We start from the raw sequence: 27,193 nt of genomic DNA, 5'->3' as shown, positions 1-27,193 counted from the left end.
AGTTTGAGGTTGCTGTGAGCTAGGCTGACGCCATGGCACTCACTCTAGCGCAGGCAACAGAGCGAGACACTGTCTCAAAAAAAAAAAATAAAATAAAATAAAAAATAAAAAAAAAAATAAAAAGGAAACAGTTAACCTTCTGTATTTCCTGATTAATGAAAGTGTTTTTTATTCCTGGATATTTTTATGCATGTAATTTTACTTTATGGTCTAAAGACATAAAATATTTAAAATCTAGATAAGTGTCATTTTTGCTTTATTATCTCTATTACTTCATATTGAAATATACGTCAAAAAGTATATAAAATGTCCAGAATAAAAATTAATAAATATAACTAATGTGTATTACCAGTATGTGAGAATAATATATTCTGCTTTTATATTTTACCATAGTTTTTCATGTAAGATAAATTAATGCTATCAATTTTATGGTAATGATTCTCTTTTTCTTTTAGAGTTTTATGTCATGTAGATATTTCTCAAAGACATATGTTGTTTTGATTTCCCTTTTCTGATCTTTAAAAAACTGCATTCAGAATTTAAGACTTCTGTTCCAAAGGTATATAAGGTCTGTCCAGAAAGTATCCAGCCATTGCTGATATAACAAGAACAGTTTGCACAACATTATGGTAACCTGGCAGCCAAGAAGAGCAGACGGTAATGCACATGCTTGAATAATGAAGACTTCCCTGTCCTAGTCAGTGGGGCGCTAGATGCCATTGAGTGATCATGTGCACTGTGTGGCTGTTGCATTCAAAATGACTAAGCAAGTAGTGCAAGGAACCAGCATCAAATTTTGAATTAAGCTTCAGCACTCCTCTGCAGAAACTATTCATAGGATTCAGAAGGATTTGGGGGACAATGCAAAGAGTGCAGTGCACATAAAACCATGGCAGAAGCACTTCAAAGATGGTTGAGAATCTGTTGAAAGTGATCCACATTCTGGAAGGCCTGCAACAAGCAGAACACCTGAGAATGTTGACCGTGTATGGGTTAGGTTAAGAGACACTGGAAGAACTGTGTGAGGTCCCAAGATGCCTATTTTGAAGGGGGCTGAGGCATCATTGTCCTCTGTGCAGTGTTTCTTGTATCTTCTTCAATAAATGCGTCTATTTTTCATATCACCTGGCTGGAGACTTTCCGGACAGACCTAACAGTGACATTAGATAGGGTTCAATTGCAAAAGACTCACAGGGCCCAAAATGGCAACGCTTAGAAATTTGTACCTTTTGTCAGGCATAGAATTCAAAACAGCAGCATCATTAAGGTAAGGATATCCATTACACACTGCCTTACAAGGAATCTGGGGAGACCAGTCACAAATTCCAAAGATTGTTCCTCTGTAATTGGCATATTGGAGCTGTTTTCTCTTGGATTAGGATCCACAGATGTGTGAATAGAATATTTGAATAATAGAAACAAGGAAAGCAAAGTGGAGTCTATTCCAGGGTCACTTATATCCTGCTTGTCACAGAGAGATAACCTCTTTTGCGATTCTCAATAGCAAAGCCCCTTCCACTTTCTCACTGCCACTACATTTTTTTAATATAAAACTAAATTTATATTTCTGTAAAAAATCCCAACAAATACGTCAACATATAATTATCTGCACATTTGTGATGTGCAGAAATTGATTATCTCTGATATATGGACCTGAGAAAACAGTACCATAATCAAGATGATTAATATCTATCACCCAAAAGAAGATTTATTTGAACTACTTTGTAATCTTTTTTCTCTTCCCTCCCACAACTCCTATACATCTCCAAGGAATTACTTTTATACTACATTAGTTTACCCTAACTCTAGAGAACAGAAAATCAGTGTGTGATAGTCATATATTTTTAATTAAATATACCTATTCTCACACAACATTCTGAGACTAGAGAAATATTATATATAAGATAGGACTGTTGGAATATTGAGGCAGATATAGGCCAGGGTTCCATTTACAACACAAATTCACTCAGCCTTACTCCAAATGATGGTCCACAATTATTTTGTCTCTGGTGATTAATCTCACTTCAGAGCCAGTATTGATTATCTTCTAGAAGATATAGATATATCCATTCTCCAGTATACACTCACCTTTTTAGAGAATATGTCAATAAATATTTCTGCATAAGACTTAGAGAAACTTCTAAATATTGATTTGAAATGTCATCACAAGCTTACTAATGCTTAATATGTACACAATTTGTAATTTAGTTTTGGGTGTGCATTTTACAAGACTACTTGTGGTAAAAATTACACAAATTAATTCAAATTAGTCCAAAATAAAAAAAAAAGATTAAATACTCAAAATGAATCATTGAGAGTGTTTAATTAAAGGAATTTTTTTCAAAGATATATATAAGACCAGGACACCAATAAGGCATGATAAAGCACTCTAAGAGAAACAAAAGTAGGAAGCCATTACTTACTATTTATACTTCCAGGATAAATAGTTACTAGAACTTTAAGGGGCTCAAGGAACAGAGTCAAGCCTAATCATGAGCCTGTAGGAAAGGAACCTTACTAAAAAAATCACCTTATTCTCATATTGTTGCCTCCTTTGGAAATAATGCAACTTCAAACTAAAAGACAAAGAAGCCTAGTGTTTCTGAAATTCAAGCAGTCAATAGAGTTTATCCTTCAGGGATACAAAGTACAATGGGAAGAATAGAAAGTGGTGCTTAAGGTACACAGAATAGATCCACCCTATGAATACACAATCATTGAATAATTATTAAGGTGCATACACTCAAATTTTTCTTACATGTTAGAAAATCAGATGTTTTGTTAAATTATATAATAACATTAAATATTTGGAAAGAACTACCAGAATAATAAAGGAATTTATTCTTCATTCTTATTTTTACATATTTAATATATTTATCTTGTTCCTTAAAATGATACTTTGAAAGTGTTTGTTTGTTTGACTGCCCCATATATGACCTTAAGAGAAAGGAAAATCTTCATAAGTTTTGTTCTTTGATAGCCCCGGGGATAGTTGGATATATAGTAGAGACAAATATTTTAAAGCTGAAGTATAAAGATTGTTCTGTCTCAATTTTTTGATTATTAAAATAGATTAATTCTCTATATTTTATTAATCTAAAGTAACAAATATAGAATGATTTTCATTTTTTTGAATTTGTTGAGACAGTATTTTTTCATCCATTCATCCAGCCTGTCTCTTGGTGGGGCATTCAGACCATTTACATTGACTGATAGAATTGATATATGGGGTGCTATTCTCTTCATCATGTGTGTAGTACCTTATTGCTTTGTTTTCCTTCTTGTGCTATTGTTTTATATGAGCTGAGAGCTTTAGCTTTTGGGTGATTTTATACTAGGGGGTATCTACTGTGCTGATTCATGTATAATCCAGTTCTTAGTATTTTCTGTAGAGCAGATCTGGGTGTGACAAATTCCCTCAGTGTTTTCTTGTCTGGAAAATACTTTATTTCTCCTTCATATATGAAACTTAGTTTTGTAAGATACAAAATTCTAGGCTGGCAGTTGTTCTGAATAAGAAGACTGAAGAGGGACCCCAATTCTTTCTGGCTTCTAAGGTCTCCATGGAGAAGTCTGCATGTCTCATATTTAATAAAATTACATAAAATTAATAATATGAACAGATCATACTTTTATAATTAAAATATGATACATTATTATGGGTAAATATGAGAAATGGAGAAGTATGTAGATGATTGTATATTGGTGTGTTAGGTGTTGAAGAGTGAGGAGAAGGGTAAAATAGAGACTGAATCCCTGTCTTTCATAATGGAAATGTAATACAACATTGCTAAAATTAGTAAATAAGGGAATACATGTATGTATATGTTATTATGGAGATATATAGAAAAGAAATTACTGAAGTAATTGAAAATGGCTATCTATGGAAGAGTAAGCATTGGAAGTTGACAAGGTTGGAGGAATTGTTTTACTTTAGAGTCTTCTAGAATGATCTTCCTTCAAAGGAAACATAGCATGTGTAACAGTGCATAAAATTTTAATAAAATAAGTTTTCCTTCACTCATCCACCTGCCCAATTGTAAAATTATTTTCCAAGGGCAACTTCTGATAAGATTTTTCCATTTACTTCAGAAATTGCATATATATGTATATATATATATATATTATATTGCATATATATATATACATATATATGTGAAAAAAATTGTACACAGTATTCTGCACTCATTTTTCTGTCATTAAAATATTTAAGACCCATTCACTTTGTTGTGTTTGTGCTATTCTTTTAACATTTCATATTACTTTGTAGCCTTTCATTGTACATTATATTTCAGAGATTTTAAGCACACTTTTTTTAAACATTTCTGAAGCTAAGTTGTGTCTTATAATGGAAAGCATCTTTCTCATATAATTGGTAGGTTTTTTATTTGTAAGTATATAAAATAATGATGCAATTTATAATAGTGTCTTACTTAATAAAGTATAATCAGTCTTTTATTGATTGACATTTAAGTGGTTTCCTGTACTTCAAAATTAAAAACAATATTGTAATGTTGCAATAGATATAACAAAACTTTTTTTTGGCATAAGTAGAAATGTATCATTGGGGTTAAAAATATAGAATTAAACTTCTAAGTCAAGTGTATATGCATTTTTAATTTTGATAAGTATTAAAAAATTGACACATAAGGATGCAACAATTTGTGTATTAATTTTGAGTCTTTGAAAGCATCTGTATATCTTCGTCTACAAAATTGTTTTTTATTTTTAAAAATTATTACCTGAGCCAAGCTGATTGGTTAAAAACAATCAGCTTTTATTTTTGTTATTATTAGTTTTTTAATATTATGAGAAAGACATACATTTAAATGGTTTATATCAATTATAATTTCATTTAATGTGAAATATTTGTTCATATTCTTTTCTATTCTTTTCACAATTCCTATTGGGTTGTGGTCTCAAAATATTTATGGTGGCCCTCCAAATATTAAGTAACACCATGGCTCCATCATACACTTTGTTAATATGATTGAAGAAATATTTAGTTTTTCTAATATTTTAAATACACATTTAACATAACTTATTTAAGGTTAAAAAATCCATAGCCATAATTATGTTACTTGTGTTTTTTCAATTGTCTCAAATGTATTCTTCATTTCTTGGAAATTACATTATTTCATTAGAAAATTTATTGAGAAAGAGAGAATAAATAAAAACATTAAAATATGATATTTTAGAAAATTTAAGCACTGTTTTCTGTATTTAGGTCCCACTTTTTCAAAACTATATTAACAAAATAAAATAAAGCCTAACTTGATCACTATGCATTATGTATATGTAACAAATTTTTTTATGTGTCCCATAAATTTGCACAAATAAAAGAAATTTATAATATAGAACACTTTGTTTTATAAATCAGATATATTCTAAATATGGCTATGTTAAATATCTTCTACATTAAAATAAATCTGCATTTACCTACATGTCCCCCATGGATAAAACACATACCTAATTATTGTGAATGATATAAATTTGTAATCAACTGGCAAAATGCTGGCAAATATTGAAATTGTTCAAATTTGCATCAGAGTGGCCACTATAACTTCACCTAGACAGTGAACATAACTTTATTATATTTTAATTTTTCCCTTGGAGATAATATCACTGTGCCACACAAATATAGAAATAGGAAATTAAACTAGATAAGACAGTAGCAATGACAGGCAAAGACAGTGTAAAAGAGATACGCTGTATTTGTATCTACCAGAATCAGTTGGTGCTCTGTTGCAGCAGGGAGAACCAGCATTCCCAAACCGCTTCTGATATCACAGCAAAGGTGTTCAGGAACTGTCAAAATGAAGCCTTAACTGATCCTAATTTCCAGGATGATATATAGCAGCAGACAGTGGCTCAATGAAACCTTTGTTTATTTACAGCTTTAATAACTTAGGTTACAGCGATGGGAAAATTCTATACACTGCCACTAAAAGACATTTTATTAACCTTTAAAACAACCTCATTTCAATGTTTAGCATATGCATCCTAATTTGAGACCATGTGGCAAAATGTTCCTAAGCTACAAAAGTTGTTTCTTTATCAGCTGTCAGAAGAAAATTCATTGTGACATTAAGGCCATTTATGTTTCACATCTGTCACAATATGTTTTATTCGAGAACTTATTGAATGCAGAGTGTAAATACAGTGTCATTAGTCCTCATTATTGGTACTACTAATAAGAAAAAAAATAATAAAGCAGAGACTATTCTATTAAGTTTCAAAGTGTAATAGAATTAAAAACTCTAGTCACTATTTTATTTTCCATATTTACATTGGAAGATCCATATTTTCTCCATCTAATAAATTAGCACATTACAAATTTTAATAAAGCATAGTTCTCTAAATGTAATGACTTTCTGTATTAGACCTGAATGTCATTGAAATATGTTTATGGATAATTTTTGTAATAAGTAAGAAAGTAATTTTCTCATACAGACAGGACCTTCAACTAGAACTTTTAAGTTGCATACCATACAGAGGATATATTGAATGTGCACAACATTGTTTTAGTTTCTTTTCCTATACCCATAGGCCTGTACACCTCTGTCTTCCCAAACTTTCTTGTTTCTGATTTTACAATCTTATTCCTACTAACGCACAGGCAAATCCACCTATCTGTTTGCCAGTTCTCATGAGCCCACATATCTACCCAATATATTCATATCTCTTCTTAATTCTGGACATTCTTTCCAAATAACCTAGACAACCAGGTGCACTGTCCAATGCCCTCTTCATTGGAAAGATTAACCCCTACTGCTTACTTTTAGAAGCAACTTTATGTGAGGCTGTAGTCAAATAGTCAATTTTCAGCTTGTACTTACATCCCAAGCTAAGCAATGCATGAACCAAGCTTTGTTAGTTGGTCATAAATGAGCTTTTCATATGGCCATAGGTGTGTGCTGAGAGAAAAGTGCTGTTGGAACGTTGGTAGATGACATGGCACTCTGGACCACCTGATCATGAATCTTAGTTGTGCCCTTTGGTTTTGCAAATGCTTAATTCTAAATACACCACTTTTGTCTTAAGACGGATTGATGCTGAAGGTATCATTTTTTTTTTTAATTTGGTGAGTATGGCAGAATCTAGCTCCTGAGGAGATGCTTTAGTATTGTGGACACTTGATGTATTGAGCTCAGAGTCCAGTAGCATTCTAGGAGCTTTTTAAAAATGGTGTAACTTTCTCTGCTGCTGGTAGCCTGGCTTTGATCTAATACCCTCAAAGTCTATTTGATGGTTCTCCTCTTAAGGTTTGTCATAAATGATATATGACACCTTATTTCATCATAGGTTCATATAGTATTATAGGGCTTGGCTAATATCTTGGCCCAAGAAGCAGAACGGCTTATATCACAGCCGGGACCCACTGATGAGTCTTTTTCTCTTACAGGTCATATTCAAAACTAATAGCCTTTCTCCACACTTGTAAATTCATGGAGACAGAATTCTCATGTGTGAAGTGTGCTAAATCCCAAAACTGAAGAGGCCTTTTGTATGTTGTGCTTCTTTTTTTTAATGGTGGGAGTCAAAAGAAACCATAATTTGTTCTTTACTTTAGAGAACATGTTTGGTTGCACCACTGGACACATGAAAATTTCCACTGATATGGCAGGTCGTAACACTTCTTTCCATTTATCTACAACCATCTGTACCCTCTGCAGATCATTTGCCTTACAAAAAGATCTTTGAATATCTACTTTAATAATACGATGCCACTAATATAGTGGAATACTATAACAGGTCTGTATGAAGCTGAGATTTTCCAGAGTCTTTGCATTATGTTATGATGGGGATAGGAACAGAGGACAGTTAATTTAGTTTTTAGTGTGTGATTTGCTTTCTCATGTGACCATAAACTGGCCCTCTTGCCTGATAGGGATAGAAAATACATTTGCTAATGTACCACGTACAGGAGGCTGTTAATCAGCTTGACCAAAGATACTATACCTGGCATCACGGTTGCAAATGGGGGTAGAACTTGTTGAATGTGTGAAAACCCACTGATCTCCTCCTGGATCTAGTAGATTTATGTTGGCGCCAAAGTGATGATTTAAATGAAGGTAAAAATGGGATCACCACTTTTCCATAAGAGTAATTTAAAGAGTATGTAATCATTGCCTTCTTCCCAAGATATGTCCAGTGGTGTAACCAAACATGTTCTATAAAATAAATATTATATTTTATTTTACCTTCCACCATTAAAAAAGAATCACAAGATGAAATTATTTTTTTTTTATTTTTGTAGTTATTACAATGGGAGTCATTTTCACTAGGTTTCACCATATCTTTTCCACTATGATAGCTCTCACCCAAAAGAGCAAGAAATCAGTGTGTGCTTCTGCCTGGCTACGTCCATTTCCATAATATATTTTGGCAATGAAAAAAAATTATCATCAAGTGTGCCCATGGATCTGATCCATTCACTCTGAACCAGACTGAGAATCAAACTCTATTTATTGCCTTGACTGCTGCTATGGTTCAGATATTTGTCCCCTCCAAAAATCATGTTGACATTTACTACCCAATGGGCAGTATTTAGAAGTGAGGCCTTTAAGAGGTGACTGGGTCAGGAGGGATCTGCCTTCATGAATGAATTAACCCATTAATGGATTAACTACTTAATTTATTAACATGAGAATGGAACTAGTGGCTTTATAAGAAGAAGAGAGACCCAAGCTAGGTCACACAGTCCCCTCACCATGTGATGCCCTGTACCTTGGGACTCTCCAGAGCCCCCACCAGGAAGAAGGCTCTCATCAGATGTGCCCTCTTTACCTTGCACTTCCTAAACTACAGAACTATAAGGAATAATTTTGAGAGCTTGTTTGGAGGTTCCAGAAGGGGAGCCCAGCTACTCATGTACCCTTGAGAAAAGAAGGGTCCTCCTCTATCTGGGAAGGTCATCCTGTTCCTCTGAGTACGCAGCTTTGGGAGGGATGCTCATAGAGCAGTGAGGGAGGATGGGGATACTCACCTAGCCAGCCAGATCAGCCAAATTGACCCTGGCGATCAATGGGGTGACAGATGTCACAGCCAGATCACCCTCACATCCCCTAATGGCAATGACAGCAACAATAAAAATAAATAAATGGGACTTTATATTAAATTAAAAAGCTTCTGCATAGCTAAGAAAATAATTAACAGTGGAATTAGACAAACTATGGAATGGGAGAAAATATTTTTAAGTTATACATCTGATAAAGGGCTAATAACTAGAATCTACAAAGAACTCAAGAAAATCAGCAAGGAAAAAAAACAAACAATCTCATTAAAAAGACATGAACAGAAGCTTTTCAAAAGAAGATACATAAATGGCCAATAAACATATGATAAAATGCTCAACATTACTAATTCCTGGGGAAATGCATATTAAAACCAAGATGAGATATCACCTTACTCCAGTTAGAATGGCTTTTTTCCAAAAGTCCAAAAACAATAGATTCTGGCATGGATGCAGAGAGAAAGGAATGCTTATACACTGTCAGTGGGACTGCAAATTAGTACAATGTCTATGGAAAATAATATAAAGATTCCTTAAAGAACTAAAAGTAGACCTACCATTTGATCCAGCAATCCCACTACTGGATATTTACCCAAAGGAAAGGAAACCATTTTATCAAAAAGACACCTGCACTGGAATGTTTATTGCAGCACAATTGCAAAGAGGTGGAATCAACTCAACTTTCCATCAATTCATGAGTGTATTAACAAATTGTGGTATATGTATACCATGGAATACTACTCAGCCATGAGGAAAGATGATTAAATGCCTTTTGCAAAAATTTGGATGGAACTGGATGCCATTAACCTAGTGAAATATCTAAAAAATGGAAAAATAAACACCACATATGCTCACTATTAAACTGGAATTAACCAATGAGCACACATGTGTACAGAGGGAAGTAAAACTCAGTGGAAATCAAGCAGGGGGAAGGGAAGACAAGCGAATGGGCAAAAACCTACCCAACAGGTACAATGAACACTGTTTTGGTGATAGGCACACTTATAACCCTGACTCAAGAATAACAAAATTGACACATGTAAGCACAAACATACACCCCCATAATATTTGAAAATAAAAAAGAAATAATTTTGTTTCTTATAAATTACCCAGTTTCAGGTATTCTGTTTGAAGCAACAGAAAATAGACTAAAATAATCTTGTACACCCCCACTCTGACAAGGGAGCCATGATGATATTTGGGTCTTCAGTTATTATTGTCTACCCAGTTGGATAATTTGTTCCACAAGGCTTTGTACTTTTCCTAGTATATGTCTATCTAAGTAAAAGTCCATAGGTCATTTTGTGGAAAGAATATTGTATATATTTTCTATAGTGTCCCAGCATCCTTTCTCAAGACAGGTAGCCTTCCATTTAGTCAATGGGTTTCCGGACTGAAAATTGGTTCAAGTCTGAAAACAGGATGAGGGATTATGCCAACTTATTGGTAAGGTTGCCTACTGCCTCCTAATCATTCATATCAGGTTTATTTTGGTTTTTATATAAAGCAATATCTTTTTTGAGTGCTCATGTCTCTTATCCCTGAGAACTCCATGTTCCGTTAAATATCTTTATAGCTCTCTGTGGGTCAAGCCTTCCTAACTGTCAGTTTTATAAGTCTCCTCATTACAATAATTAGATTCTAATGCTTGTATTTGATTAAGCATCACCACCTGGTCTCTATTATTCCTTTGAATCTTAGTTTGCTCATTACCATCATGGTACCCAGTTCTGTAGCAGCACCTCTTATCTTCAGCCCTTGCTTACAAAAGATAGTCAGCACTGAGCTCCTTAATTAAATCAGCTTTTCTCTTACCAGTGCCTGCCTGTGTTTTCACCTATCTTTTCTGTGAAAAATCCACATAAGTCAAGGCAGATGAAAGTGGTTACTGTAAACACAGATTTCGTTCTTGACTGTTCCCTCTGCTGGGTGGGGTGACATCATTAGAGCAAATTTATGCACATGATATGCAACTATCAATTTTATGAATCAGTTCTTTTAGATATTCAGAAGGTAGAATCAAAAGCAGTTTGTGTTCCAGTTGAATAAAAAAAGAGGAAAGCAGTTCATCATTGTCTTGCCTCAGATTATTTTAACTACCCATCTTTCTTTCCTCCATGTGACAGTACACAGCAGCTTTGATCGTCCTGACATTCCATATAGCGACAGACTGGTCTTTTCATGACATTTCAAATATTATAGCTCTGGTGAAAATGATCTGTTTTTATTAAGATATCTATTAGATATCCTGGACTATCTATGAAGATATTCAATCCAGGGAATTAAAATAAACCCTTGAGCACTCTATAAAATTATATTTAATCCACAGAATGAAGATAAACTCCATGAATATTTGGGGAAACTTTAATATATTGACGTTTCTATGGGTCCATTGTCTTGGGCATTCAGAGGGATCAGTTCTAAGTAGGATTCTGGATTACGGTACCAATCCAGTTAGTGCTAGACAGCCACTTTACTTTTCAAAAGTGTCTTGGTTAGAATGATCACCTACTTCTGTGTTAAAATGACAAATTCTTGCAAGCTGTTACCACTCCCACAGAAGAATTGAAATTATAGAGAATCACAAGGCCCCCATGGTTCTGGCATTTTGATTTTCAAGATTTCATTTACAAGTTAATAACTGAGCCAAGTCAGGGAAGCTAGGAGCCCAAACCCTAAAGAACCCCTCTGTGTAGAAGCTGCCTCTTTTTGTCAAAAGTTCTAATCAACAAAATCATCCACCTCATATACTTGTAGTTCAAAGGGGTCATTAGGGATGCATTTCTCCACATACAGCCATTCCTGATCAATGTCATTTCTTTTGACATTTATGAGACAGAGAAAAAATTCTCCCAAGGTAGTAAGTTTGGGTAATTATAGGGCCCACATTGTTTGGTTCCTGTGTCTTTAGGATCACTCATCTTCATTGACTCTGCTATGTTTGGTTGTTTCAGCAAGGGGAGTAAATCTGGGTTCTGTTATTCCATCATGGCAAGAAGTAGACATTTGTAGGGTCATAATTAAAATCATTTTATATTTCAAGGCCCTGCTAATAAGCCACATCCTAAATCCAAGACTGCTGAAATCTTTGATGATCTTCTTCTTTTTCCAGTGTGTTCTATGGTTAATTCCAGCAGTCCTGGAACTAGCCTACATGCTTTCATTAATATGTAGGTTGTATCTGCATTGCACTGACCCCTGGTAAGACATAATGCATGCTGGTTAACAGTGTATGTAGTAACCAGGGGTCTGAAGAAACTTTGGGGGATATTTATTAGCTTATCTGTGTTATTTACAGGTAACAGTGTGATTGGTGATTTACATCTGTTTTCAGTGAGAACTCCCAAGGTGAAAGTTCATTATATAATAAGAATACACCTTCTAAACTAGAAAGGTACTAGAAATTCTGGATGAGATTCCATTTTGGGCTCCCTGATTCTGAGGTGTTCTATGAATATCAATCGTTTTCCATTCAGGAGAGAAAACTTAGTGTGTTCCTTACAAAGGGAGAGCAATTGATATTGTACCTCACCTCTTCATATTGTTTAATTTCAAACAGCCTTTGGCTGTTTTGCATACCCTTCATGCAATGCTGTTGCTGTATTGCATTATTTTTTCCATAATAAACTATATGTTTGTAAGCATTTTCCTTATGGGTCTCATGAATCTTTTTTTGGCATGGATCAGTTGCTTTCTGGAAGGTTCACATTGTTGATATTCTGCTTGAGATTTGGCAAAGGACTTGAAAGGAAATAACATGCAATATTTCAGGGTGTCTTTTCTAAGATACTTTGTCCTCTTCAAATTCTAGTCTCCATAGAAACCTGAACCCCTTACTTGATATTCCCAGCTAATAGAGAGTACTTCAAACATCCTGTTCTTATTTTCTGATTTTATTTTCTATATTTCTTTACCCATAAATCAACAAATGAACCAACGTAAGAAAAAGGTGAATATGAGGCTCTCATTTGTGTGCTATATTTTTTTCGGATGCTTTTGACCTTCAAGTTGCCTGTCCCAGTTGTTCATCAATGGCTTTTAACAATTGTTTCATGTATTAATATTTTGCTAGCATTGTAGTTCTCATAGTGTACAGATTCATCTGATATAATACACTATTTGATTACTAAAATTGAAGACTTGAGGCACATTTTAGCATTTTATATATTGAACTGAAGTTACAAAGCATGCCTACCACTATATTCAACTGTAAGTTTCAAGATTTGCACTGCCTAATACAGTGGCCACCAGACAATGTGGGCACTTAAATTTAAATTTGAATTAGTTAAAATTAATTAAATTACAAATTGGATTGCTCAATTGCACTAGCCACATATAGCTTACCGCTGCTTTATTAGATAGTGTGGATATAGATTATTTCTATAACCACAGAAAGTTCTGTTGGACAGTTGTAGGCAATTCATACAGGAATTGCCAAAATTATGGTACCAAACTTTCATTCCAATTTTGATAATCACACTCAAAGCTAGCAATTCATTCAGAAGTGAAATACTGGTAGAGGGAGAATCTATTTTAAGTGAAAGTCATCAGAATGCTGTGAATACACTCATTAAGTCCTCTCCTCTTTAAGCCAAAAAAGAAGGGTTTAAAAAATATTTTCAGAACTTCTAGTTTGTGGGTCCCAAATTCATAATTAATATGATGGTTATATGGTTTGACTATGTTAGGGTAATCCACAGAACTAGTGGCAAAGCTAGCATGTAGCTAAACTCTACATCTCTGGTCTCTTGAAGCCTGCAGCTGTCCATAATTAAAATTCAGATAATGGTTTTCAGCTGTTTATGCAGCTAATTGTGGCAGGTGGAGGTGGATCCTAAGGTCAGGAGTGGGTTAAAGTAGCATGTAACCTCCAATTAATGAATCTACTCTAATTCCTCTTTTCACGTAAAATACACTTAGAAAATCTTACCTACTTTTATTAATAATTGCCTGATCTGCAATCCAAAAGTCGTTGTGTATATCTGTTCCACTTTTTCATTTATAGCAATATGTACATTAGATTTTAACTCCTCAATATTTTTAAATTATTTTTTCTATGCATTTCATTGCTTTTGGTCTGTATCAAAGTTATTTATCAGAGCACACACTAACTAGGCAATGTTAATTAAGTATCTTATTTACTGTATAGCTTTTCTTTTCTTTTCTTTTTTTTTTTTTTGAGACAGAGTATCACTTTGTTGCCCGGGCTAGAGGGTTAGAGTGAGTGCCGTGGCGTCAGCCTAGTTCACAGCAACCTCAAACTCCTGGGCTCAAGCGATCCTACTGCCTCAGCCTCCCACGTAGCTGGGACTACAGGCGTGCGCCACCATGCCCGGCTAATTTTTTCTATATATATTTTAGTTGGCCAGATAATTTCTTTATATTTTTAGTAGAGACAAGATCTCGCTCTTGCTCAGGCTGGTCTCGAACTCCTGACCTCAAGTGATCCACCTGCCTCGGCCTCCCAGTGTGCTAGGATTACAGGCATGAGCCACCGCACCCGGCTACTGTATAGCTTTTCTATCATTAGCATGATGATTCTGAACCATGGCACACAATAAAACTTCAGTTCTTTTGTTCTTCTTTTAAGGATGCTCTCAATTATCCTATCTACCATGATTTTCAAGAGTCTAATTCTGAAAAGTTTGTTGAGTACTTATTTAATTTTCTCACACTGTATTTCCATGATTCATAGGTTCAGCCATTTTTGCATTTCTAGGATCTCTCTTCATGCTTAACTTCATATCTGACTTTTTTCAATGTGTGAAACCTCTTCTAAGGCTACTGAAGCAAATAGTCTAGGCTATGAAAACAATAGTTACAATCACTGCATTTCCTCATGTGTTTTGCATTCAGGTATTTGCTTATATCTTGAAAATTATAATTAACTTTGGATTTTAAAGCTTTATAATCTACAAAATAAAATTCTTAAAACAGCAGTGTTCCTCATATCTTCTATATTAATTACTATGTTGGTTATTCCATATTATAGACTGTATTTCATTAATTGAGTTATTCATTCACTGTCTTGTAACAACAATGATTTAATGTAGTATTTATATTTTTCTTCAGTAAGATATCACCACTTTTTTATCTCACTTTATTTTAACTTATTTTTAATTTATTTTTAAATTTCAGAATATTAATTTGTTTTTATTTTAAATGCTCTATGTTCACACAAAATGTAAAATGATTACTTACATTAAACATAAGTAATTAATATATTTTCTATTTGTAACATGCACTTCTTTTTCCTTCCAAAACTCTGGAGCAAAGGGTTTTTTTTGTTTATTGCTGTTATTCTTCTTCTTTTTCTTCTTTGTCTTTATTGCTCTATTTTTTTATTGGCTTAGTGTTGTCTTACACCATCAGATAATACTAGCTATTGAGGATGGTTTCTTTTTTTTTTTTTTCAAGTGGCATCATTTGTTTATTTTGTTTTTTTGACACATAATTATACATGTTTATGGGTACATTGTGAAGTTTCAATACATGTATACTTTGTATAATGATCAAATCAGGGTAGTTAGCATGTCTATCACCTGAAACCTTATCTATTCTTTGTGGTGATAACTTTCAAGATTCTCTTTTCTGGCTGTCTTGAAATACACAATATATTGTTACTAGCTGTAGTCACCCTACTGTGTAATAGATCACCAGAACTATTCTTCCTGTCTAACTGTAACTTTGCACCTGTTGACCACCCTATTCCCATCCTCCCTCTGCCCTCCCCAGCCTTTGGGAGACATCAAGTGACATGGTTTACTTTTATTCACTTGACATGTATCAGTGGCACATTCTGTGCCAGGCATTGTGCTTGGTATGGGTGATACAGAGGCAAGACCCAGGGCAGCCTGTAGAAAGTATTTTGTAATCTGTCAAAGAACAATACAAACTAGACTGGTTTCCAGCCCTGGCTGCACATTAGAGTCACTGCGGAGGATGGTTTCTAAACAACAACCCATGTCACTTTTTATTTTTATCTGAGCCCTGTAATATTTCTGTATTTCTAAAATAGTTATTCTTACTGTAATTTTCTCTTGATTTAACTAACCATTCTCATGATTTATGTTCATTCTTCAGCATACATATTTTATTTGTCATTTCACCAATGTAACATTTATTTTAAATGTTAGTCATGTAGTCTTTATGTATATAAAATCTATTTTTGAAACAAATTTAGTCATTTCCTTGAATATATTTTAAATTTATTCTCTAGTCTACTTTTGCTGTACTTTTTTCAATCCTTCTTTGAGTATATTTTCACATATCAGGATATAAATTTTAGTATAATTTTGCTTTTTATTTCCTGAAAGGAAATGCCATTATGTAAAATTATAGATGTTTTACTGATATTTATATATCTAGATAGGTGGATGGATAGAAAAGTATTATATTTCTTCAAGCTCAGCAGTAAACTATTATAACCTTATTGCTTACATGGACAATATTAATGCAAAATAAGTTCCTTTTACAGAGATTAGTTTTTGAGAACACTGAAATCTTTAGGTATCCCAGAGAGGGAAAAACAGCTCATATACGTTTCCTGCACATCTTGCTCATGATAGTCTTTATTGTAAAAATATTTCAGAAATTACATCTAATGAATAATGAAACTAACCAACAATTAAGCTGTCACTTAATGGCTGTCATAAAGATGAACAGATGCTACATTAATTTGTCATCTGTGCATTATTAGAATCATTTAATTACTAATGCATGATAAGGTTTTGCACTGGAGAATGCTTAGAATGAATATGGGCCTTAAGTAGAAAATTATGTATCATGTTATTTAAAAAAAATGCATAAGATGTCAAATGCATTAAAGCCAAAATGGCAAAGTCTGAGAAGAATAATGCCGTTTATCTTGACATGCTTAGTTGAACAAAAGTTAAACATAAAGTTTTTATTTTTCTAATAGATTGTCAAGAAGTACTTTATTCAAAAAATAGTTTATAAATGTTGGTTTTATTAAAATAGCAGTTCCCATATGCTTTTTGTTAAATTATCCAATGAATTTAAATAAAATCCAGTTAGAGATTAGAAATAGTATGAATATTTGAAAAATAAACTAGTAACTTTTGCCTTATATAAATAAATTTAGTTGCTTTGTACAGGACTTTTAAAGAACTGAACGTTAGTTCTAATTTTTAAATATGTAGTGAGGGGTGCATGTATGTTTCAAATAACCAATCACTATACCATGCAATTGATAGCTCACATAATTGTTTGAATTTGATGATCCTGTTGGTAAGCACATTTATTATTGGCCTCTGCACAAAATATCTGTATAATGGGAAATAATATGCTTTATTTATGCCTCAAAGTGAAAGACATAATTTGTACCCTGTTTTGACTTTCTTAAGTTGTGAGATAAAGAAAAGTACATTTATCTTTCATGATTGCAAAGATTGTACCCAAGAATGGAAATTCTGCCTCAGATAGTGTGTTACTCAAAACTGCTGAACTTTTTTTTCACCCACAATTAGTACAACATTTTTAAAATTAAACATCATTACATAACTCTGAATGCTTGTGGATTAGATGGTTAAAGACCAAATTAGATTTCTTTTTTGAGCAGATACTGAACATGGGTCATCAGTGTGTATGTTGTACTAAGTTCCATGTTCTGATTGTGTACTATGGTTACTATAATTTACTTGTAAAAGCATTTTACTTTTAATTTAATATACTACAATATATTAGAACATGAGAGTTCACAAGTTTATCCCTTCATCTCTGAGTAGTTAAAAAAGTGAAAAAGAAAGAGTATACTGTACATCATAAGAAGGAAAACCTATAGTATTTAATTGATGAACCATGTAACTTAGTCTGTGTCTGTACCTTCCAATAACAACTGAAGATATACCACTGTTCTACAGTTCTTACAATTTCCTACAATCATCTATTTGGCATCTATCTTATTAAAAGGACTACTTCAGGTCTTGAAGGTATCCTGGTGAACAAACCAGACATATCCTCTGAGAAGAGATTAAACTGCTACTTATTATTAACTTGGATTTGAGTACGTTTGGTCACAGAAATCAGGAAAGAGAATTATTTTTAAATTCAAAAGCTTTTTTTACAATATAACATATAATTTGAGGTTCTAAGAACTATGAAATATTTCATCAGTCAGCTGTTAAAATAACTAAAATTTTACTGGAAACAAACATTTAAAATATGAATAGCTATAATAAAAAGATGGTAAAGTAAAGAAAAAAACCCTAAAGTATTGAAAGAAATAAGACATAATTAGGAATAATTAAAGCACACAGGAACAATTATATGATTGCTAATAATCTCTTCAAATATTAATGGATCTGCTTGCATATGTGCCAAATAGAATGTAAAGATCTAATTTCCTTGACCTCACATGAGATTTATTTTTGCCTTATATTTGACATTTATTAGTTAAAATTCTCCATGTATATTGAGAAGTTGGAAAAAGTAAATACTCTCACTGTTTCCAAACAGGGTAACTGAAGTTTTAATACACTACAGCTAATTTTATTTCTAAATAGCTTACTGATTACTTAACTGCTCATTGAAAAATAAAGTCACCCAACATTCTATCATCAAGATTTTTGATTATTTAAAGTGGTAAATGATCCCAAAGGTTTTTGAAAAATTCTATATCTAAACTCATGTAAACTCAGTGTTCACATTATCTCCCTATGAAATATTCTTACAATGAGGTTGTGAGATTTTTCAATGTAAATTATGCTTTGCATTAAAGAGTGAAATCTTCTGGGTGAGTTGATGATCTTCTGACTTGGGGCAAGTTTTTTTTTTTTTTTTCCATAAATAGGAATGGGAGTTTCATGCAGATGAGTAAAAAAAAAGCGTAATGAATGAGCCATCTGTAATTTATATTTGGTTATTGATAACATAGCTTTCTTTGCAATGGTAGCATAAATCATCCTTTTTTTCTCTAAGAGCTTAAAAAGGGGGGAAGGGATGTTCAAAAAAAAATTTTAATTTCAGATTTAGCTATAGCAGATACCATACTGTCTGTAGCATAGGTAACAATCATGTGAAATTATTATGCAGCATGTTTTTCCATTTTTTTCTTTCTCTTGTTAAATCCTAAATATTTGTTAGCTCCTAAGTATTTATAGGTTATGTTTTACACTCCTTACATATTTCTTTTCAGGAAGTCTTATGCTTTTATTTTCATTAAAATATTGTGCAGAATGAAATACTACATCCAGCTGTTAATAATATAACAAACGATTATGTACTCAATACCCACTTGAAAGAATAAAATTGTGACATTAGTGTTGGCACTTTCTGTGAGTACCACTCTCCAGTCACATCCCTACCTTTGGTACCTACTCCCCAGTGAGAATTATATCTTGCATTTTTTTTTGACAATACACAAGCATTTCCTTTAATTTTTACATTTGTATATATCTTCAGGAGAAAGATTTTGCTTATATATTTTCCATTTTTAATTTCTTTATAAATAATAATTATACAAACATTTTCACATATATTCTCATATGGACATGACAGAGTTCTTTTTGGGCATTTGCTTAGGGGTGAAAATCATTGTCTTATGACATACACAGACTTTCATTAGCAGAAATTACCAAATTGTTCTTCAAAGTAGCTGCGCCAGTTTACATTTCCTTCAACGTGCAAGAAGAGTTTTTGTTGTTTAGCACCATCATTATCACGTCAAACATTGCCAGGATGTTAAAAATGTCCTAACCTGGTAAGTAAAAAATGTTATCCCTTTGGTTTCAATCTGCATGTATCTTATTGCTAGTAAATGCAGTTGCCTGTAATAAATTCAGTACCAAACATTTTTCAATTTCAGGCCTCTTGTTGCCAGTATTGATAATCTTAAATTTATTGGTCATTTAATCAAACTCATCACATGAATTTTAATAAGTACTAAATAAATATTTCATTATTCTTTCATTCTTCAAGATACTTTCTATCTCCCTTGCCATTGATTATTTAATCCAGGTAATATAAACATTCATGTGGTGTTTAAGTTATGTTCATTTAATGGGTGTCAGTCTCCTTAATAAGAGTTAACATCCACTGGATGTATGCTCAATGCTAAACAGTATTCCTCCTAGCAGTATCACATTTTATATATTGTATTGCATAATACATCACCTTTGTAAGATAAATGTTATTCATATACCCATTTTAAAGTTAAAGAGATTGCATTAGAAAAAAATTAAGCAACATGCCCTGGCTGATGTGTAAGTGAATCCAGAATTTAATCCTAAATCTGATTTAAAATTCACCCATTAAGGATATACTATCACTCATAACAAATTTGTCCAATTAGTCATAAAGTCATTTATAACAAACAAGTTACATGGTCAAATAAAATGTGTACATATGGGGCCATAACCAAGCCAGAAAAATAAGAAACGTATAAAAATCTGTATATTCAGGAGACTCACTTCTTTGGGTGCCTGATTTTATAATAATGCTCAACTTTAAACCCACACCTCAAGCAGTGGGAAGTTCTCAATAAGTAATTGATCAGGCATAAAAATTTAGATATTTCTTTATGGAAGAACTTGATAACATGATATTGAAAATTGAAGACATGAAAAAGTGGCAAAACCTGAGAGTGGACCATTGCTATAACACAGGCACACTCAGGGATCACTTCAAAACTCAGTTCAGGAGGGAAATTCACAACCTAACAGTTTGAGCTGTAGCCTTTAGTCCTATTTCCAGGAAATAAAATGTCTCAAGGTCATAATCACAATTTATTTTCAATCAGGAATGAAATGACTAGCTGTTTTATAAATTAGAAAAATAAGTCTGGATGATAGATGGATTCAAAAATCAGGATGTGTTTTGTGTTAGCTTTCTCAAAATATGCTCAGAATAAAAATGTTGACCATTTCAGCCGAAAGACTGTTACTGGATGACTTTCTCTGTTTATCTCCTATTGGACATAGGAATATATACTTTTGTCAACTTAACCATTATCCACTTTTCTTGATCAAATCTGACCTGTGCAATACCCCTTGAGTATCTAATTACACTGCAGTAATAACCCATCTTAACACTTCATTATTGCATACATTCTAGGAAATCTAGACTGCATCCATGTGACAAAAAACATTATGGATTTGGATTGGCATTTGTTGTTGTTCTTCCTCTGCTGAGATTAAACAATATGCATGATCTTACACATTGACATGGTGCCTACACAAAGTTGCCTTTGACATATCATGAATCTGTCACCCAGAAGGATCTAGCCTTATAAAATATTAAAACACCTACTACAAAATAATACTGGTTGCCACCTGGAGATAATCTTTTTGATGTTGGATTGCTTTTCTGTTGGATGTTTCAAACCAGAATACATGGCCAAAGGAATCAAAGAGTTTAAAAGGAGCTCATGCTCTTATAAATATATCCAATAATTTATTTCAAATTTTTACTTCTCCTTCCTACAAATATGAGTTCCACTTCATTAGAGATTTTGGTCTTTGTGCCAGTTCCCTTTCTTCAGTAAGCAGATACTGAGATAGAATTATGGCAGCAAGAGGTCTTCAGAAAGTAATGCATGTGAAAGAAAGGAGGGAAAGAAGCAGAACTGAGCAGGGATGAGCTCACATACAACACATATCTGGCACAGTCTTGGCCAACTCTGTGGGATCTCTAGAGCATAGATGACTCACTTAGAAGACCCTCATGAGGGGCAGAAATGGCCATGCCCTAGTACCTTTATAGTACTCAGTCTTTGGCTAGGATATACCTGGTGAAAGAATGGCCTATACTCAGACATTATGTACAGATCCCCAAGCAGGGATGGAGGAGGAGGCTATCAGCTAACTGCACTATTTGCAGCTGAGGGACAAGTGCTTTATTAAGAGAGATACAAGCATAGAAGCTCCATGGTTGCCACTAACACAAGAAGTAACTATTGACTTCAATATATAAATGTGATTTTCATCTATTCTATTAGGCTCATTCCATTTGCAAAATGCCATAAATGGGGTTAGAAGATAATTATAATGACATTTATGATAAAGTATAAATAGAGAATTGCTTTAAAAATAAGGACAGCTTTTGTCAAATGCTTTTTCTGCCTCTATTGAGAGAATCATATGGTCTTTGTTCTTGCTTTTATTTACGTGGTGAATTGCATTTATAGATTTACATATGTTGAACCAACTTTACATCTCTGGGATAAAGTGCACCTGGTCATGATGAATTATTTTTTTTGATGTGCTGTTGGATTCTGTTTGCTAAGATTTTTGCATCTATGTTCACGAGGTATGTTGGTCTGTAGTTTCCTTTTTGTGTTGTGCCCTTTCCTGGCTTTGGTATCAAATTGATATTGGCTTTGTAGAATGAGTTGAGGAGGAAACCATACTACTCAATGTTGTGGAATAATTTCTGCAGCATAGGCATGAGTTTTTATTTGCAAGTTTGATAAAATTCAGGTGTGGACCTATCTGGTTTGGACTTTTACTTGTTGGAAGATTTTTAATTACTGCTTTAATTTCTGTGCATGATATTGGTCTGTTCAGGGATTCTATTTCTGGGAATTAAGAGTGTCCAAATGAGGGCAGAAGAGGTCATACTCTCACTCTTTGCTGACAACATGATATTATATCTAGAAAATCCTAAAGATTCAACCAGGAGACTCCTGGAATAGATAAATGAATTCAGTAAACTCTCAGGATACAAAATCAATGCACATAAATTCGTGGCATTCATATACACCAAAAATAGTCAAGCTGAAAATCAAATCAAAGATGTAACACCTTTTACAATAGCATGAAAGAAAATTAAATATTTAGCAATATATTTATCAAAGAAGATGAGAGACATATATAGGGAGAACTATGAAACACTGAGAAAAGAAATTATAGAAGATGTAAACAGATGGAAATTCCTACTGTGCTCATGGATTGCCAGAATCAATATTGTTAAAATGTCCATACTACCTAAAATGATCTACAGAATTAATGCAATCCCTATCAAAATTCCTCTATCATTCTTTACATATCTAGAAAAAATAATCCTATACTTCATATGGAACCAGAGAAGACTTCATATAGCAAAAGCAATCTTAAGCAAAAAGAACAAATTGGGAGGCATCAGTCTACCAGAATTCAGAATTCAAGCTTTACTGCAAGGCTATAATAACCAAAACAGCATGGTACTGGCACAAGAACAGAGATATAGACCTTTGGAATAGGATGGAGAACCCAGATATAAAACCATCCTCATACTGTCATCTAATCTTCAACAAAGCAGGCAAAAATTTACATTAGGGAAAAGAATCTCTATTCAATAAATGGTGCTGGGAAAACTCGATAACCACATTCAGAAGATTGAAACTGGATCCCTACCTCTAAACTCTCACAAAAATCAATACACAGTGGATAACAGACTTAAACCTAAATGGTGAAACCTTAAGAATTCTGGAAGAAAATGTTGGGAAGACTCTTATAGACATCGGCCTAAGCAAAGAATTTATGAAGAAGACCCCCAAAGCAATCACAGCAGCAACAAATATAAATAAATGGTACCTGATCAAATTAAAAAGCTTCTGCACAGCCAAGGAAACTATCATTAGAGGGAATAGACAACCTACAGAATGGGAGAAAATATTTGCTTTCTACACATAGCTGATAACAAGAATCTATATAGAACTTAAGAAAATCAACAAGAAAAAATCAAACAACCCCATCAATAAAGGGGCAAATGACATGAACAGAAACTTTTCAAAAGAAGATAGAATAATGACCAACAAACATATAAAAAAGTGCTCGACATCTCTAATCATTAGGGAAATGCAAATCAAAACTATAATGAGATATCACCTAACTCCAGTGAGAATGGCCCCTATTAAAAAGTCCCAAAATAATAAATGCTGGTGTGGATGTGGAGAGATAGGAGTACTCTTACACTGCTGGTGGGACTGCAAATTAATACAACCCCTATACAATTTGATCCAGTAATTCCACTACTAGGCATGTATCCAAAGGAAAAAAAGACTTTCTATAATAAAGACATCTGCACTCTAATGTTTATAGCAGCACAATTTATAATTGCAAAGATGTGGAAACAACCCAAGTGCCCATTCATACATGAGTGGATTAATAAAATGTGGTATATGTATACCATAGAATACCACTCAAGTACATAAAACAATAGTGAAGTAGCACCTCTTATGTTATACTGGATAGAGATTGAGCCCATCCTTCAAACTGAGGTATCATAAGGATGGAAAAACTTGCACCACCTGTACTCACCATCAAATTGGTACTAACTGATGAACACTAAGGTGTTTACATGGTAGTAATACTCATTAGGTGCCGGTCAGGTGGAGGGGTGAAGTGGGTAAACACAAATTAATGGAAAGGGAGAACGCTATATGGGGGAAGTACATGCTTGTAGCCCTGGCCTGGGCGAGGCAAACACATTACATATAACCAAAATGTTTGTACCCCCGTGATATCCTGAATTTAAAAAGTAAAAAAAATTCTAAAAAGAAATATAGTGTGAAAAAAAAAATTTTTCAAATGTTTTAAAAGTAGGAAAAACAAGCACCACATGTATTCACCATCAACTTGGTATTAACTGATCAACACTCATGTGCACATATAGTAGTTCATTCACTACAGGTGCAGGTGGGTGTGGGAAGGAAGAGATGGGCATATATATTCACACCTAATGAGTGTGGTGTGCATCGTCTGGGGGATAAACACGCTTGAAGCTCTGACTCGGGTGGGGCAAAGATAATATATGTAATGTAAACATCTGTACCCCTGTAAGATGCTAAAATTTAAAAAAAGAAAAGAAAGGGTAGTATTATAGTTAGAACATACAAACGCTAAGTAATGAAATTTGAGTGGAATTTAGGGATCAAGTTCATTTATTCATTTTATTTATGTTCACAGGTTTTCCAGCCAGATATTCAAGTAATTTGAGTCCTTCCCATCCAAGTTACTTTATTTTCAGTAATGGAGAGAGAATATTTTGAAGAAAAAAAAAACACTTTTATTATTTTGGATAAGCCTTTAGGTTGCTTTAACTTTTTAATGCCACTTATTTCTTAAGTATCCAGCTAGCATCCATTTTCAATATGTCTTAGAATCCAACAAACAAATTCAGTGCTATACTGTGCTACACTCTCTAGAAGATTTCAAAGAAAAGCAACAGCAGCAGACAAAGAAAATCTAAGCAAATGCATCTTTCCTCAGGAAACTTAAAGAATTTATGTACATTACAATTTTTAGCCTTCATGATTAAATTTTTAAAAAGTGATATTACTATGTGCCAAATTGGAGAATACCGAATCAATTTTTAAAGGTAAAACCTAGACAAAGTCCTTCAGGAAATACATAGTAATTTCCTTATAGAAAAAAATATGGTTATGTAACATTCACCTTTAGGATAGGCACCATTATCATCCCAGTTTATAGATGAGGACATACAAGCAAGAAAGATAAAATATTTGCCAAAGAAGTATATTAGCAAAGGAAGGAAAAATAATTTGAACCAATATATTATAGTTCCAGAATCAATAATCAAGTTGTCTCTCATATGTTTTATAACAGTACATTTATGAGATTACCCAAATTTAAGGAAAAAAATGCTTATTAAAGGCCTTTGTAGATAAAGACAGGTATATATATGTAAAAAATTAAGATAAAATTCACCATCCAAGACACAAAACATTTTGTTGAAATTAGTTGTCTCTTTTTAAAATAAGTTTGGAATATTCTTTTCTGAAATAAAAATGTAGATATTGCAATTGATTCAGTGACAGCATGAGGGCATCCTAAGATCATGGATATATAGTCCTTTAATCATCTATACTGAACTTTGAATATATCTTGCAGATATATTTCTTTTATTAAAACAAAATCACTTTAAAAAATTTATTATAATTTTTTATTTTATTTTACCTTTTCAACTTATGCCTTAATATTTATTTTTTTTCAAAATGCTGAGTTTTGATTTCTAAACTAGGGTGTTTTGGGGAGACTACTCATTTCCTTTAGTGTCACTATTTTTCATCCCTTTCATTGCTTTACTAATTTAAAATTAAGTCTAAAAGCTAGAGGTTATGAAGGGACATCATTTACAGCATTCAATAATAATGTCTTCTCAATTAATTCAATGTATCAATATTAATACACTCATTACACATATATGTATGTATATAGCCATATGCAAACATATGTATGTACTAGTATGAACTCTACAAGTTCAGGAGACATACATTTCTATAGCAGCAAACACTAGATATTTAAAATTCTCCAAAAATATATGAAATCCCCACACAATACACAAAATAACAACAGTAACCAGAATCTACACTGAAGCAAATCAGCAACAGAAAAATCAAACAACCCCATTTAAAAGTGGGCAAAAGACATGAATAGAAGCTTTTCAAAAGAAAACAGACTAAACAATTATCAGAGCTATACTTCAAACTTTTATATTTGCTTGAAGTATGAAGCTAATTTGTTGTAAAATCTGAGACAAAATAAAAATACAAGGCTAGTATGAAATCTCACATCCTTGAAATTCCGATATTTGCAAACTAGAAAGTCATGAAATGTGTAAAACACAAGCAGGCAAACATTTCAATGTGCTATAATAGAAATCAGAAAGAAATACTGATAGGACACAACTGCTCTGTAATCTGCTCTGTTTGTGTGTGTTTGCATGAATGTGTGTGTGTGATCAGAGAGAAGGAGGAACGGATTCCATTTGAAGTTGTAGTCACTATGGTAATACCTTATCCCAAATTGACATATATACTTGATATTTGTTGCTCAATTTTCTATTTTTTTCAGCATCACTACCTAGGCATATAGTAAGAACCTATTATAATTGCTTACACTTGCTCCTTGCAACAGTACACCCAGGCTAAGATTCTGGTATATGAAAACATATGAAAAATGAATTTGTATAGGGCAATTACATGCTGACATATGCATATTTATGCTACAATAAGCTTTTTCACAAGTCATTCAATATTTCTATAAAACATGTATATTATTATATCATTGGAATGATATATTGGGAGATAATTTTCTGTGAGTCTCTCATGTCTCTGAGCCTTGGTTTCTGCACTACTTCCAAGTCTTCTTTCCAAACCATCTTTTTTGTGTTTGTTTGTTTAAAAGTTTCATTCTATTTATGAGAAAACTGAGGCCA

The sequence above is a fragment of the Lemur catta genome, chromosome 13, assembly GCF_020740605.2.
Source record: "Lemur catta isolate mLemCat1 chromosome 13, mLemCat1.pri, whole genome shotgun sequence".
NCBI lineage: Eukaryota > Metazoa > Chordata > Mammalia > Primates > Lemuridae > Lemur > Lemur catta.
The sequence above is the reverse complement of the archived record's forward strand: the minus strand, read 5'-3'. Positions refer to the sequence as shown.